Source organism: Pelophylax lessonae (assembly GCF_965119305.1).
Source record: "Pelophylax lessonae genome assembly, chromosome: 3".
Lineage (NCBI taxonomy): Eukaryota > Metazoa > Chordata > Amphibia > Anura > Ranidae > Pelophylax > Pelophylax lessonae.
The window spans coordinates 87,780,414-87,797,770 of record NC_138770.1 but is presented as its reverse complement, the minus strand read 5'-3'; positions in this window follow the sequence as shown (position 1 = coordinate 87,797,770).

Below are 17,357 nucleotides of genomic sequence, written 5' to 3'. Positions count from 1 at the left end.
TTCAGGTTTTGCCCCCTAATGACCAGGCCATTTTTTGCCATTTGGCACTGCATTATTTTAACTGACAATTGCATGGTCATGCGACACTGTACCCCAATAAAATTGATGTCCTTTTTTTCCCACAAATAGAGCTTTCTTTTGGTGGTATTTGATCACCTGTGTGATTTTGATTTATTGCGCTATTAACAAAAAAAAAGAGCGACAATTCTGAAAAAAAAAATAATAATTTTCACTTTCTGCTATAAACAGTAACATTCCAAAAAATTTTTCATCCTTTTAGGCCAATTTGTATTCTGCTACATATTTTTGGTTAACAAAAACCCAATAAGTATATTTTGATTGGTTTGCACAAAAGTTATCACCTCTACAAACTAGGGAAAAGATTTATGTAATTTTTATCTATTTTTTTTTATACTAGTAATGGCCGCGATCGGTGATTTTTAGCGGGACTGCGACATTGCGGCGGACAGATCGGACCCCTAACTGACATTTTTTACTCTTTTGGGGGTACCAGTAACATAACTAAAGTAATCGGTGCTAAAAATATGCACTGTTATTGTAATAATGACACTGGCAGGGAAGGGGTTAACTCAGGGGCGATCAAAGGGTTAAGTGTGAGCCCAGGGGGTGTTTTCTAACTGTGGGGGGATGGTCTTGTGGAATCAACACAGAGACCTGTGATCCTAAATAGGATCACAGCAGACCGTTGTTCTCTTTTCACGGGAAGCGATCGCAAACACGGCCGCCGGCCCCGTGGATCAGCTTCCCTGCTGCCTAACGGGGCTGGCGGTTCGCACAGCCAAGCCAGCCTGCAGCAGTATATCTGTGGCGGGCAGACGGCATGTAGTTAAAGAAGTTTCTTTAGGACCATGTACAGTATGTGAGAGATAAAAGCTAAAGTGATGTCAAAAGGTTAAAAATGTTGCTGAACAGCTCCCAGTCTTAAAATGTTGCTGGTCTGTTCCTTGGACAATCCTGCCTTGTGTCTTGTTTCAGGTAAACTTTGAACTCTTTGCTCCTCCCATTCCTATTTAAGACATGCCTCTGGTATGTTTGCTAGATTATTGTGCTCCTCTCCAGCCAATATCTTGCTCTTGTTCTCCTGCTGCCATCCTTATCTTTACTACTACTCGTTACTGAAAGAAATAGAAAACACTGTGATGTCACGCCTAGCGTTGCTACCATGCATTGTTGCAGTATGGGTTTGATAACATAGTTGTTTTTGACTTGACCTTTATTTATTTATTTTTTTCAATATTGGATTTTATCATTTTTGGAGTCCATAAATTACATTTATTATCGCATAATAACTTGCAGAACACATGTAAACCCTAGAAATAAAAAGTGCATATTGTACTGCATTTCATTGTTTTCTTTTTTGACTTGATCATGGTTTAGTGTTTCATGTAATGGAGATGAACATGTTTGCAATTTTACAAGCGGGAACATAAACAATTTACGAGTTTTAACATTTGTTTTTAACAATAACAGATTTTTTATTTTTTTTTTGGGGGGAAATAAAAGGTTGAGCATTGTTGAACATACTGTCAGGAACTGGATCAACTGCTTTTGGCAGGTTCTGGTTCCCAAACCAGAAGGTTATAGTTCCAGTGTTCACCAGTGGGTGTCTCCCAGCAGCCAGCAGATCTCAGCAATTAGTCCTTACCTGATGCTGGCTGCTGGGAGGGTATTTAGTCCCTCCTTTACTATCCTCTCTCTCTTTCGTAAGTTTTTTACCTGCTTCCACTTGTTGATTTATCCTGAGCTTTATTCTTGATCATGATCCTGTTCTTACTCCTTCCCTATACCAATCAGGAGGAGCTATGGCTCCTCCTGATCCTGTGTATCTTTCTCCCTGCTGCCTTTTACATGCTCCCCTCACTCCTGATTCTAGTTCTGGTCCCTACCTGACTGTTCCTTGCAGCTCCCTGTTGATCCATCTTCCCTATTGTGTATATGTTATAAAGTTGGTTTGCTTGTTAGGTATTTTGTCACTTGCTTTATTGTTCACCTATATCTTCACATTTGCTGTGCATTCCATTTGCTGGTGTTTGAATGTTTTTTGTTTTACTATTAATAAACTTTATTTTACACAGTCTGATTTCAGTTTTCTCTGTGCAGCTTCACAGATCGTTGCTGCTGAATGCCTGCTTTCAGTATCCCTGACACTTACACCCAAAGATTCTAGCAACAGAATCACTAAACATTTACACTAAGCTAGCAATATGAGGTTTTAAATCTACATTCAAGAATCTAAGTAAGCATACCCACCATTCTATGCCCAATATTAACATTTATTTTTTTTCAAAGCGCACAAGTCGGTGTCAGAACCAAAACTGTCCCAGATGTTTCTTAAATTACAAGAACTATTAACAAGAGTAACTAAGACCAAAAAGTGGTGCATGATGATTACCTTTGCCACAAACCTCTTGCAACTCCTTTAACAGGCAACAGTCACTCAGCAATAACATCTCAGCAAGGATAACTGAAAAGAGGATCACTCAGTTTAGCTAATGAACAAAACCAACTAAGTGGTTTCAGGGACTATTCTATACTATTATGCATCCTTTTGCTGGCCCGGTGTCATAGCGCAGGTTCCTTTGAATGCTGTAAGATATAGTGTCAAGGAAAGGGGTCAGGTTCAGAGACCAGTACCTATAGCAGTAGACAGGCTCCCACCAACAAGCTGAATAAATACACAAGTAGATCACCCTGGTACACGATTCATGCTCACCCCAGGTGCGGGGTCTAAGCACTAACTGTTATTCACCAGAGCTGTTGATGGTGGAGATGGATTTTGCTGCTTGTTAGTACCAGGTCTTCAGGATCACCCCACCAGGAAGTGCAAAACGCGGTCTAGCAGCTAATAGAGCAGGTAGGGATCATGCAGAAGCATAATCAGTAAACAAGCCAAAGGTTGGTAACAAGTGGTTGCAGGTTGGAATCAAGCAGAAGCATAGTCAAGGAACAAGCCAAGGTCAGTAACAAGTAGTATTGAAGATACAGATGGCAGTAGGAGAGACAAAAGCAAGATATTGGCTGGATAAGAGCACAATAGGCAAATTGGAAGTGCAAACGCTTGTCTAAAATAGGAAGTTTATGAGAGGAGCAAAAAGTTCAAATTTTAAGAGAAACAAGGTTCAAGGCAAGATCATTCATTATTATTTATTATTATACAGGATTTATATAGCGCCAACAGTTTGCGCAGCTCTTAACAAAATGAAGGCAGACATTACAGTTACAATACAATTTGGTACAAAAGGAATCAGAGGGCCCTGCTCGTTAGAGCTTACAATCAGGGAATTGTTTAGGGCACTGTCCAGCATCTCGAGTAGTAAGAGACATTACTATGCATAGCAGAAGTTGCAGGTTCAGACCCAGGTCCTCACATACAAGTTCACTGCATATCTGTTCTGTAATGCCGCAAACCTTAAGGTCCCATTCACACTTCAGAGTTTTGTAGCTTGAAGCTACAAACACTGGAGGAGAAGAAAATCAATTATTCTCTGTGGAGATGGTTGACATCTCCACTCCAAGTTGCCTGAAGCTCAAAAAAGTGCTAGAGCTTTTTCTTCTAGCTCAAATTGGGCAGATTTGTGCATTTTTTTTCACAAAGAAAAAATTTAAAAAAAAAAAGGATTAATACATGAATAAATGTAAAAAAAATACACAAATAACTAAAAATCATAAAAAATAAATACAATTAATGAATATGTAATACTATGCAAAGAAAAGTTTTTAATTCATTCTTAATGTTAAAGAAGTATATTAAATAAACAAATAACAATAAATAATAATTCTAATTATTATTATTATTATTATTATTATTAATAATAATAATAACAATAATGTATTATTATTATTTTTAATATTGGTGGCCGACCCCTGGAGAGGACATTTGGGTCCCTCAGGGTGTACGACTAGGGCCTGGGTCCATTGATCCTGGGGATTCCCCTTACTGGAGTTCGTTTTGATCATGAAACTGTTAATCTGTATGAAGTTTGGTAAGCTGATGATTTTGACAGAGAATCTTGAAATCTTATTCAAGATAATAGTGCTGTTTGACATGTTTTTGAAAAATATTATGACTTATTGTTGTTTTTTATGTTTATTTCAAGTATGAAAAGATTAATTTACTGCCCTCATTCCTGATGAAGCGATGCCTGTTAAGTCAGTCCGCGAAACGCATTGAATGAATGGGCAAATCTCTACGTATATTCATCTACACATCCTTTCATGCAATTTCTTTGTATTCTATTGTGCATTTGTATGCTTGATTTTAATATGTAATTTTGTAATAAACATATTGGTATTTTTACTATTTATGCTTACCTCTTTACTTTGTAACCAATCCTATAAAGTCCCACTATCTTATATGACCTAACTGGTTACTGGGACCAGGAGGCCAGTCTTTTGAATATTATTAATATTGGTATTTTTATTTATAGTAATAATAATAATAATATATACATTTTTTTATTTTGTGTTAGGGTGTTTAGCTAATTATGATTATTTTATCATTATTATTGTTTTTTAAGCTTCAGGCTCCATGTACACGGGACGCTGGAAATGGCCGTTTAGGAGCAGTTGGGCGTTTTTTTCAGAAGCCCCTGAACCCATCTACATTTTATCTTATCTGTCCATGTACACAGGGTCGTTTACAGTCATTTGCAGGCAGTTGCGTTCAGGGACTTTTTTTAGAACGCAATTATTTGCGTTCGAACGTGTGTTTCCCGGCGTTTCAAACGCACAAACGCGTCCGAAAGCGTCTGAACGCGTCCGAACGCGATGACCCGCGTTTAGCGTTCGCATTTTTCCATTTTAAAGGGGAATCATTTTTTTGACCTCTAGGAACGGTTCTAAACGCCCGCTAATCACGCGCTAAACGCGGGTACAAACGCGACCGAACGGACGTTTCAAACGTCCTAAAAATTCCAGCATTCAAAGGGACTTTTAACAACGTCCCGTGCACATGGAGCCTTAGATGTTAAGGTTAGAGGTTAATTATGTATTTATTATTACAAAATCTTCATCTATTGTATTTATTTATTATTTATTTATTATTAGTAGTATTAGTAGTAGTATTAACACCCTAACCCGAACAAACATAAATATTAAATAACCCTAACTCTGATGTCCAGGTCGCACAAGTGTGAATGGAGCTTTAGGCTGCATTCACAGCTGGGCATTTAAATCAGGGGCAGAATCAGCACAATTCTGCCCTCAATTTCAAAACGCCCAGGTGTAAATGACAAATCACACATCGCACATTTCAGATGCCATTCATCTGAATGGCACCTAAAAACACATCACGTTTTTGCTGCGAGAAATTGTGCTGCAACTGCGAAAAACCGCATTCAGTGAAGCTTGTCTCCCCAAAAATAGTTCAGGAGCTTTGTTTGGGTGACATGCTTCACACAATGCGGTCTGCTGGGATTGCAGTGCGATTTATTGTGCGGAAATCGTGTCAGAACTGAACCGCGTTCTTTGGTGCCCTTCAAATAGTGGCATCTGAAATGTGCGATTTGTCATTCCCACATGAGCATTTTAAATGGTGGAAAATCTGCCCACCATTCAAATGCCTAGGTGTTATATAGTTACATATTTAGTGAGGTTGAAAAAAGACACAAGTCCATCAAGTTCAAACTATGATGAGTGTGTGTGTGTGTGTGTTTGTTTAATGTTCCATAGTACATTGTATACACCTGAATGTTGTGGTCATTAAGGTGCCCATCTAATCATTTTTTTTTTTTTTTAACTATTGATGTTCCCTACTGACACCACTGCTTGTGGAAGAGAATTCCACATCCTTACCGCTCTGACAGTAAATAACCCTTTACGCAAAGTGTTAAAACAATGGTATGCTACACCAGATAAGCTCAAAAGATGGTTCCCCCACTCATCAGACAATTGTTGGAGATGTGGGCAATCGCAAGGTACGATGATCCACATTTGGTGGGAATGCCCCCATATCGCAATGTACTGGACACATATCAAAGACCTGATCACTCAGATTACTAAAACAAAACTTCACCTAACACCTGAATGTTACCTACTACATATAAATACCAGACCGCTGAAAAAATACAAACACTCTATAACTGTTGTGAAACTGTGGAATAGACTCTCTCCAGAGGTGGTTCTGGCCAGCTCACTAGATTGCTTTAAAAAAGGCCTGGATTCTTTCCTAGGTGTACATAATATAAATGGGTACTAATATTTATAGGTAAAATTGATCCAGGAAATATCCAATTGCCTCTCGGGGGAAGAGGATGGCATTTTTTTCCCCTGCTGTAGCAAATTGGATCATGCTTTGCTGGGTTTTTTCTGCCTTCCTCTGGATTAACTGCGGGTATAGGATTGTGTATATGGGATTGTATGGTTGGGTTTTCTTTACTGTTTTTTTTTTTTTGTTTTTTAGTGGTTGAGTGAGATGGACTTGTGTCTGTTTTCAACCTGACTAACTATGTAACTATGGGCCTAATTCACTAAACCGCAATTACGCGGTCTACTAAAATTTAGCGTTGTAGCGAACATGAGAAGGTGAGATCGAAATTCGCTATAACGCCAGAGGAAATGTTATTGCAATTCCAAATTCACTAAGGCCAAATAACGTCAGAGTGAGAGTTAAAAACAGTAGAGCTAAAAGCAAGACTGTTTTGTTCTAAATCACGTTTTCAGCATGAAAGAATAGCACAAATGGTTCTGGACGATTGAGTATATCATTTAAAGATCAATGGCTTTTAAACTGTGTCAAAAAGTGAAATATAAAAAGAAATTTCTTAAAAAGGGTAAATGCAAAAAATAGCACCCGCAGTCTACGGCTGGGAGGCAGCATATGTGCGAATGTGCAATGCCACAATATACCTGAAAATTAACGTTTTTGAAATCGAAAGCCGGCGGTATAGTGAATTCGGTATTGAGCGTTCGCTAAATTAGTGCACTCGGCCATTCAAAGCGGCGATAACAGGCGAGCAGTACAGAATTGAATGTTTTAAATGCACACATTTCATATTTCTATCAATTGCTGAATTATGAAACCGCATTATTTTTCCAAATTTTTTGGGGTTCCCTGCTCAAGCATTTTTACTGTAAACAATGTAAGATATTGCTTCAACATCTTACAAATGTATTATTTATGGGGTTAACAAATATTATTCTTGCTCGCTATATAGCAAGCAAGAGTAATATCTCCCCCCCCCCCCCAAACAAAAAATATATGATTTCAAATCTATCTATATATGTATGTATATATATATATATATATATATATATATATATATATATATATATATATATATATAATTTATAATTTATTTATTTATCTATCTGTCTGTCTGTCTGTCTGTCTGTCTGTCTATCTATCTATCTATCTATCTATCTATCTATCTATCTATCTATCTATCTATCTATCTATCTATCATGCATTGCCTGTAATATATTTTCAGTCTCTCAAGGCTGTTGCAGAGGATCCATATGAAACATTTCCATCATACCGACTCCTCAGTTAACAGGTGTTGTGGGAAGTGTGACAGTAAGGGAGGTCCATAGACTCTTTTTTGAATCCAAACAACCTAAGGGCCACCTTCTGCCTCAGCCTTTACCCCGTGCTGAAGGACATTGGCAATGACCTAGAGAAGCAGTGCCTGGATAGTATATATGCACTTGACTTGCAATATAGTGTAGCAAAAAGGAGCACTAATGCTATAACGGAGGGATGATGGGGATACATAAGTTCGACCAATTCTTCATGTTTTATGGTTTTACATTTTCTTTGCTACATCATAATATACAGCTCTCAACATACAGTTTTTACCTTATATATACCAGGTATTATTCAATTGTTGTTAATTAAACATAAATTCCTTTGATTCATTCCCCACCTCTTACTTCTACCAAAAAATCATATTTTTTGTGTATGTATCCATTTTAGTTATCTCTGCAATATTTGTCTCTGCACTACCATCTTGTGCTATATAGGGCCACTGATGACGGTGATATCAGCTAAATCGATTCTTGGTGTTTCACTTGGTATATCATGACAAAGACAGCTTAGAGGAGTTGTAAAGTCAGAATTCTTTTTTATCCTAAGGCATTCTATGCAGTAAGATAAAACACCTTCTGTGTGTAGCAGACTCTCCACTCCAGCCCCCCCAATACTTACATGACCCCATCTCTTTCCAGCGATGTCCACAAGTCCCTCGGCCATCCAGGACTCTCTCTCCTGATTGGCTTCTATGGCTGTCAATCAAATTCAATCAGCCAAGCAGGAGATAGAGGGGATGCAGTCCAATGGCATCTCCGTGTCTGAAAAGACACACAGGGCTGCAGCTCAGCTCGGGTGCCCCATAGCAAGCTGGTTGCTGTGAGGACACTCAACAGGAGGGAGGGCCAGGGGCTCCAGCCAGGGACCCGAGAAGAGGAGGATCTGGGCTGCCCTGTGCAAAACCAACTGCACAGAGGAGGTATAGTATTCTCACAGAAGTGAGTACACCCTTCACATTTTTGTAAATATTTTATCATACTTTTTCATGTGACAACACTGAAGAAATTACACTTTGCTACAATGTAAAGTAGTGAGTGTACAGCTTGTATAACAGTGTAAATTTGATGTCCCCTCAAAAAAACTCAACACACAGCCATTAATGTCTAAACCGCTGGCAACAAAAGTGAGTACAACCCTAAGTTAAAATGTCCAAATCGGGCCTAAAGTGTCAATATTTTGCATGGCCACCATTATTTTCTAGCACTGCCTTAACCCTCTTGGGCATGGAGTTCACCAGAGCTTCACAGGTTGCCACTGGAGTCCTCTTCCACTCCTCCATGATGACATCACAGAGCTGGTGGATGTTAGAGACCTTGCGCTCCTCCACCTTCCATTTGAGAATGCCCCACAGATGCTCAATAGGGTTTAGGTCTGGAAATATGCTTGGCCAGTCCATAACCTTTACCCTCAGCTTCCTTAGCAAGGCAGTGGTTGTCTTGGAGGTGTGTTTGGGGTCATTATCATGTTGGAATACTGCCCTGCGGCCCAGTCTCCAAAGGGAGGGGATCATGCTCTGCTTCAGTATGCCACAGTACATATTGGTATTCATGGTATCCCTCAATGAACTATAGCTCCCCAGTGCCGGCAGCACTCATGCAGCCCCAGACCAGGACACCACCACCACCATGCTTGTCTGTAGGCAAGATATGCTTGTCTTTGTACTCGTCACCTGGTTGCCGCCACACATGCTTGGCTACCTCTGAACCAAATAAGTTTATCTTGGTCTCATCAGACCAAAGGACATGGTTCCTTTAATCCATGTCCTTAGTCTGCTTGTCTTCAGCAAACTGTTTGTGCATCATCCTTAGAAGAGTCTTCCTTCTGGGAGACCAACTTGATGCAGGGTGCGGTATATGGTCTGAGCACTGGCAGGCTGACCCCTCACCCCTTCAACCTCTGCCATGCTGGCAGCACTCATACTCTATTTCCCAAAGAAATGACGCTGAGCACATGCAATCAACTTCTTTGGTCGACAATGACGAGGCCTGTTCTGAGTGGAATCTGCCCTGGTTAACCGCTTGGTCACAGTGCTGCAGCTCAGTTGCAGGGTCTTGGCAATCTTCTTATAGCCTAGGCCATCTTTATGTAGAGCAACAATTCTTTTTTCTTTCAGATCCTCAGAGAGTTCTTTGCCATGAAGTGCCATGTTGAACTTCCAGTGACCAGTATGAGAGAGTGAGAGCGATAACACCAAATTTTACACACCTGCTCCCCATTCACACCTGAGACCTTGTAACACCAACAATTCACATGACAAGGGGGGAGATAAAATGGCTAATTAGGCCCAATTTGGACATTTTCACTTAGGGGTGTACTCACTTTTGTTGCCAGCAGTTTAGACATTAATGGCTGTGTGTTGAGTTATTTTGAGGGGACAGCAAATTTACACTGTTATACAAGCTGTGCACTCACTACATTACATTGTAGCAAAGTGTAATTTCTTCAGTGTTGGCACATGAAAAGATAGAATAAAATATTTACAAAAATTTGAGGGGTGTACTCACTTTTGTGAGATACTGTAAGTATAAAATTTTTGTTATTTAAAAAAAAAAAAAGAGACTTTACAATCACTCTTACTTACAGTTCCTTTTTCATTCCCCCAGTTTTGAGATTATGATTGATATTCTATTTTATATGTGTTTATTAAACCTATCCTTTAGTGCCGGTTCACACTTGTGCAATGCGGGAAGGCTGCGAATTTGCAGCCTGTTCCCGCATCGCAAACGCACATATGGCAGTTCACACTGCCATATGCGATACGCAGGTGTCAATTAAATGTTAACGACACCCCCAGTTTGATCGCATATCGCAGTGCGATCTGACAGTTCGGACAGGATCGGATCGCACAAGTGTGAACCGCTGTGCGATCCGATTCTGATGCGGCTGAAAAAAAGGGTCATGTGCGTGTTTGCTGCGGATACAGTGCGAATTTAGCGATACAAAGTGTATGGCTAAATTCGCATCCGCACAGGAGATCGCATGTAATGAAGGAGCAGTGCGCTCCGAATTACATGCGATCTCACAAGCCGCACATATGTGAACCGGCACTTATCCCTTCCATCATGATCCACAGTATTCTGACAATCACTTATATATCCATTCGACTAATTTGTGGTTCATTATAGTCTATTGCCTATCAGGTGCGGCCCGTGCATAGGGGGCGCCAGGGCGCCGCCCCCCTACCCCTAAAAAAAAAAAGAAAAAAAAAAAAAAAAAAAAAAAAAAAACGAACAAATAAAGTTGTTCAAAAAAAAAAATTGGGTTCGCCGGCCTGAACCCAAGGAACTGGTGGCTGGGGGGGGGGTGGGGTTACCTCCCAGAAGAGGCGCCGATTGTCTGCCTTCTGGGGAGGTAGGGGGGTATCCTGGGCGCAAGTCTTTGCGGTTGGACACCCCCACTTTCTGATATCCTGGCTGTGATTGGTCCAGTCTACAGCCTGGACCAATCATCATCCAGGATATCGCTGACGTCGCAATGGGGGCGGTGCCGGTGCGTGCGTCAATCACTCACCGTCACCGCCGCTCAGAGAAGAGGAGAGGTCGCCCGCCGGTTCCCGCTGCCGAGACGACGAGGGAGAAGGACCCGCCGCAGAAGAGGAGGAAGAAGCTGAGCCGCGCCGCCGCCAGGTAAGTTTGAACGGAGCACGCACGCTGACACTCTGCAATCATTGGGGGACAATGCTGGCACTCTGCAATCATTGGGGGACAATGCTGGCGCTCTGCAATCATTGGGGGACAATGCTGTGGCGCTCTGCAATTATTGGGGGACAATGCTGGCGCTCTGCAATCATTGGGGGACAATGCTGTGGCGCTCTGCAATCATTGGGGGACAATGCTGGCGCTCTGCAATCATTGGGGGACAATGCTGTGGCACTATGCAATCATTGGGGGACAATGCTGGCGCTCTGCAATCATTGGGGGACAATGCTGTGGCACTCTGCAATCATTGGGGGACAATGCTGGCGCTCTGCAATCATTGGGGGACAATGCTGTGGCGCTCTGCAATCATTGGGGGACAATGCTGGCGCTCTGCAATCATTGGGGGACAATGCTGTGGCGCTCTGCAATCATTGGGGGACAAAGCTGTGGCACTCTGCAATCATTGGGGGACAATGCTGGCGCTCTGCAATCATTGGGGGACAATGCTGTGGCGCTCTGCAATCATTGGGGGACAATGCTGGTGCTCTGCAATCATTGGGGGACAATGCTGTGGCGCTCTGCAATCATTGGGGGACAAAGCTGTGGCTCTCTGCAATCATTGGGGGACAATGCTGTGGCGCTCTGCAATCATTGGGGGACAATGCTGTGGCGCTCTGCAATCATTGGGGGACAAAGCTGTGGCACTCTGCAATCATTGGGGGGCAATGCTGGCACTCTGCAATCATTGGGGGACAATGCTGTGGCGCTCTGCAATCATTGGGGGACAAAGCTGTGGCACTCTGCAATCATTGGGGGGCAATGCTGTGGCACTCTGCAATCATTGGGGGACAATGCTGTGGCGCTCTGCAATCATTGGGGGACAAAGCTGTGGCACTCTGCAATCATTGGGGGGCAATGCTGGCACTCTGCAATCATTGGGGGACAATGCTGTGGCGCTCTGCAATCATTGGGGTACAATGCTGTGGCGCTCTGCAATCATTGGGGGACAAAGCTGTGGCACTCTGCAATCATTGGGGGACAAAGCTGTGGAGCTCTGCAATCATTGGGGGACAATGCTGTGGCGCTCTGCAATCATTGGGGGACAATGCTGTGGCGCTCTGCAATCATTGGGGGACAATGCTGGCGCTCTGCAATCATTGGGGGACAATGCTGGCGCTCTGCAATCATTGGGGGACAATGCTGTGGCACTCTGCAATCATTGGGGTACAATGCTGTGGCGCTCTGCAATCATTGGGGGGCAATGCTGGCACTCTGCAATCATTGGGGGACAATGCTGTGGCGCTCTGCAATCATTGGGGGACAATGCTGTGGCGCTCTGCAATCATTGGGGGACAAAGCTGTGGCACTCTGCAATCATTGGGGGGCAATGCTGGCACTCTGCAATCATTGGGGGACAATGCTGTGGCACTCTGCAATCATTGGGGGACAATGCTGTGGCGCTCTGCAATCATTGGGGGACAAAGCTGTGGCACTCTGCAATCATTGGGGGACAATGCTGTGGCGCTCTGCAATCATTGGGGGACAATGCTGTGGCGCTCTGCAATCATTGGGGGACAAAGCTGTGGCACTCTGCAATCATTGGGGGGCAATGCTGGCACTCTGCAATCATTGGGGGACAATGCTGTGGCACTCTGCAATCATTGGGGGACAATGCTGTGGCGCTCTGCAATCATTGGGGGACAAAGCTGTGGCACTCTGCAATCATTGGGGGGCAATGCTTGCACTCTGCAATCATTGGGGGACAATGCTGTGGCGCTCTGCAATCATTGGGGTACAATGCTGTGGCGCTCTGCAATCATTAGGGGACAAAGCTGTGGCACTCTGCAATCATTGGGGGACAAAGCTGTGGCGCTCTGCAATCATTGGGGGACAATGCTGTGGCGCTCTGCAATCATTGGGGGACAATGCTGTGGCGCTCTGCAATCATTGGGGGACAATGCTGGCGCTCTGCAATCATTGGGGGACAATGCTGGCGCTCTGCAATCATTGGGGGACAATGCTGTGGCACTCTGCAATCATTGGGGGACAATGCTGGCGCTCTGCAATCATTGGGGGACAATGCTGTGGCGCTCTGCAATCATTGGGGGACAATGCTGTGGCGCTCTGCAATCATTGGGGGACAATGCTGTGGCACTCTGCAATCATTGGGGGACAATGCTGTGGCACTCTGCAATCATTGGGGGACAATGCTGTGGCGCTCTGCAATCATTGGGGTACAATGCTGTGGCGCTCTGCAATCATTGGGGGACAAAGCTGTGGCGCTCTGCAATCATTGGGGGACAATGCTGTGGCGCTCTGCAATCATTGGGGACAATGCTGTGGCGCTCTGCAGTGATTGGGGACAATGCTGTGGCGCTCTGCATTGAAAGGGGCTCGCACGCTGAACTCTGCATTGATGGGGGCACAGCACAGTTGCATTGAAGGGGGCATGCACGCTGAACTCTGCATTGTTGGGGCACAGCACAGAGTTCATTGCATTGAAGGGGGCACAGTGTTTATTGCATTGAAGGGGGCACAGCACAGTGTTTATTGCATTGAAGGGGGCACAGCACAGTGTTTATTGCATTGAAGGGGGCACAGCACAGTGTTGCATTGAAGGGGGCATGCACGCTGAACTCTGCATTGTTGGGGCACAGCACAGTGTTCATTGCATTGAAGGGGGCATAGCACAGTGTTTATTGCATTGAAGGGGGCACAGCACAGTGTTTATTGCATTGAAGGGGGCACAGCACATTGTTCATTGCATTGAAGGGGGCACAGCACAGTTGCATTGAAGGGGGCATGCACGCTGAACTCTGCATTGTGGGGGCACAGCACAGTGTTTATTGCATTGAAGGGGGCATAGCACAGTGTTTATTGCATTGAAGGGGGCACAGCACAATGTTCATTGCATTGAAGGGGGCACGCACGCTGAACTCTGCATTGAAGGGGGCATGTACACTGGTCTCTGCATTGAAAGGGGGCATGTACGCTGGTCACTGCATTGAAAGGGGGCATATACCATCTCCTGTACCATGACCTGTGCCATGCCTATACCATATCTGTGCCATGCCTATACCATCACCTGTGCCATGCCTGTACCATCACCTGTGCCATGCCTGTACCATCACCTATGCCATGCCTGTACCATCACCTGTGCCATGCCTGTACCATCGCGTATGCCATGCCTATACCATCACCTGTGCCATGTCTGTACCATGACTTCAAAGTCACGCAATTTTTTACTGCGTTTTTTGACGCGAAGCAATACCTATTAAATTTTTCTTTTTGCGCCCCCCCAAAAATTTTGAGCACCAGCCGCCACTGTTGCCTATACTCATCAGAAAATTGTAATTCATCAGCGTTATCTGTTTAACATTGGTCACCATTAATGCTTCTTAAATTTACTCTTTAGTTCCTAATTGATTCTGTGTTGTGTTTTGCTGTATACATATACTGTACTTACTTTGTAGCAATATCGATTCCAGTATACAGTTACTTTGTATTTTTCAGGTGATACATATGTAAACATAGTTTATGTATACATTGTCTTTCAGTGCAGCTCAGCTTTTCTCAACATTTTCAACACAGAGAAACCCTTGGAATAGCTTTCTAGTCTCAGGGAACCCCTGCTAAAAGCTACCATATCTACAACACATAATTAGAGTTGAGCGGACACCTGGATGTCCGTGTTCGGCGGGTTCAAAAAAAAAAAAATCCGGGTCCGTGTCCCGGACTTTTGCCGAACTTTTCCCGGACACCGAACCCCATTGAAGTCAATGGGGACCCGAACTTTCAGGCACTAAAATGGCTCTAAAACACCAATGGCAGAGTGCTGCAAATGGCAGCAAAACGTAGTTAAGAGCATGGCAAGTGCTCTGCAAACAAATGTGGATAGGGAAATAACTTAAAACAACAAAAAAAAAAAACAGAAAAATAAAACAATGTTCTTCATCTCTGAAGGACGAGGCCCATATGGAGTAGGAGGGAGGTTGAGGTGGTGGTGGATGTGGCGGTGTCATAGGCGTGTGCACAGGGTGTGCCGGGTGTACCTGGGCACACCCTAATCACCTAGGGCACATAGCATTATCGCTCTGTTTGGCAGTGAGGAGATGGGAAAGATCTCCCTCGGACCTGCTCTGCTCTATTTCTCTTTGCCAGCAGGGAGAGTAATGTATCGGGGCCATGTACATGTAGGCAAACACATGCATGTGTATTTAAACTTTGGGGTGCACACACTAATGCAATAGGCTGCACACACCTATGGGCGGTGTAGGTGGAAAAAGCGGTGGAGGAGGACCAGGGCCAGATTAAGAGCATCATGGGCTTGGTGCTGAGGATTTTGAGGGGCCTTAAGGGCCGTGCCTTGGCATGCACCCAGAGGAGGAAGGGTGCAGCCATGCATGCCTAATTCCAATGAAGCCCATAAACACATCCATGCATCGGCAACTGTCCCTCCTTGTCCGGCCTTCGTGCTGTGTGGGGAGGTTCTGAGGGAGCTGCCTGGGTAAGCGAGCATAGAAGCCAGACTTCTGTGTTTACAAGTGACAGAAGAGCGGTCACAGTGAATATGGCCAACCCGGGGCCTATATAAAGGCAGGGGCCTGGAGCTGCAGCTCCAATAGCCCCTACGTTAATCTGGCCCTGAGGAGGATGAGGTAGCCAACACTGCTTCTTTTCACAAATTTTAAATGAGGGTACACCCCAAAAGAGTGAGAAAGAGCAAACATAGAACAATGGCTGGGTAAGGTCGGTATCCATCGCTATTCTGCACAAGGTACGGAAAAGTCCCGTGGGATCCATGCCTGGTTCATTTTAATGAACGTGAGCTTGTCCACATTGTCTCTGGACAGGCGGCTGAGCTTGTCTGTGATAACGCCCCCAGCCATGCTAAATACCCGTTCAGATAATACACTGGCTGCAGGGCACGCCAGCACCTCCAAGGCGTAAAGGGCAAGCTCAGGCCATGTGCCCAACTTGGAGACCCAGAAGTTGAAGGGGGCAGACCCCTCATTCAGTACGTCTAGGCGTGTGCACACATACTGCTCCACCGTGTTGGTAAAATGCTGCCTCCTGCTAAGACGTTCCATCTGAGCTGCTGGTGCTGCTGTTTGTTGTGGCGTGCTGACAAAGCTTTTCCACATTTCGGCCATGCTAACCCTGCCTTCTGAGGTGCTGGCGGTGCCCTGGTTGCGTTGGCGACCTCTTCCTCCTCCTCCTCCTCTGCCTTGTGCTTCCACTGTGGCCCCGCTGTCAGGTGGGAATGCCAGCAGCATGGCGTCTACCAGCGTGCGCTTGTACTCGCGCATCTTGCGATCGCGCTCCAGTGAGTGAATTAAGGACGGTACGTTGTCCTTGTAACGGGGATCCAGCAGCGTGGCCACCCAGTAATCAGCACAAGTTAGAATGTGGGCAACTCGGCGGCCGTTGTGGAGACACTGCAGCATGTAATCGCTCATGTGTGCCAGGCTGCCCAGAGGCAACGAAAGGCTGTCCTCTGTGGGAGGTGTATCGTCCGTGTCCTCTGTATCCCCCCAGCCACGCACCAGTGATGGCCATGAGCTGGCCTGGGTGCCACCCTGCTGTGAACATGGTTCCATCTCCTCCTCCAGCTCCTCCTCCTCATCCTCCTCATCCTCCAGAACTGTGCCCCTGCTGGACAATTGTGTCCCTGGCGTTTGCGTGTGCAGGAACCCACCCTCGGAGCCCCTTGCGAATGACTGCCCTGAAAGCCTTGGAAATGTTACCTCCTCATCCTCCTCCTCCTCCTCATCCTGTGCCACATCCTCTTCCATCATCGCCCGAATTGTTTTTTCAAGGAGGCATAGAAGTGGGATAGTTAAGCTGAGAACGGCGTCATCGGCACTGGCCATGTTGGTGGAGTACTCAAAACAGCGCAACAAGGCACACAGGTCTCGCATGGAGGCCCAGTTATTGGTGGTGAAGTGGTGCTGTTCCGCAGAGCGACTCACGCATGCGTGCTGCAGCTGAAACTCCACTATGGCCTGCTGCTGCTCGCACAGTCTTTGCAGCATGTGCAAGGTGGAGTTCCACCTTGTGGGCACATCACATATGAGGCGGTGAGCGGGAAGGCCGAAGTTACGCTGCAGTGCTCACAGGCGAGCAGCAGCAGGGTGAGAACGCCGAAAGTGCGCACAGACGGCCCTCACTTT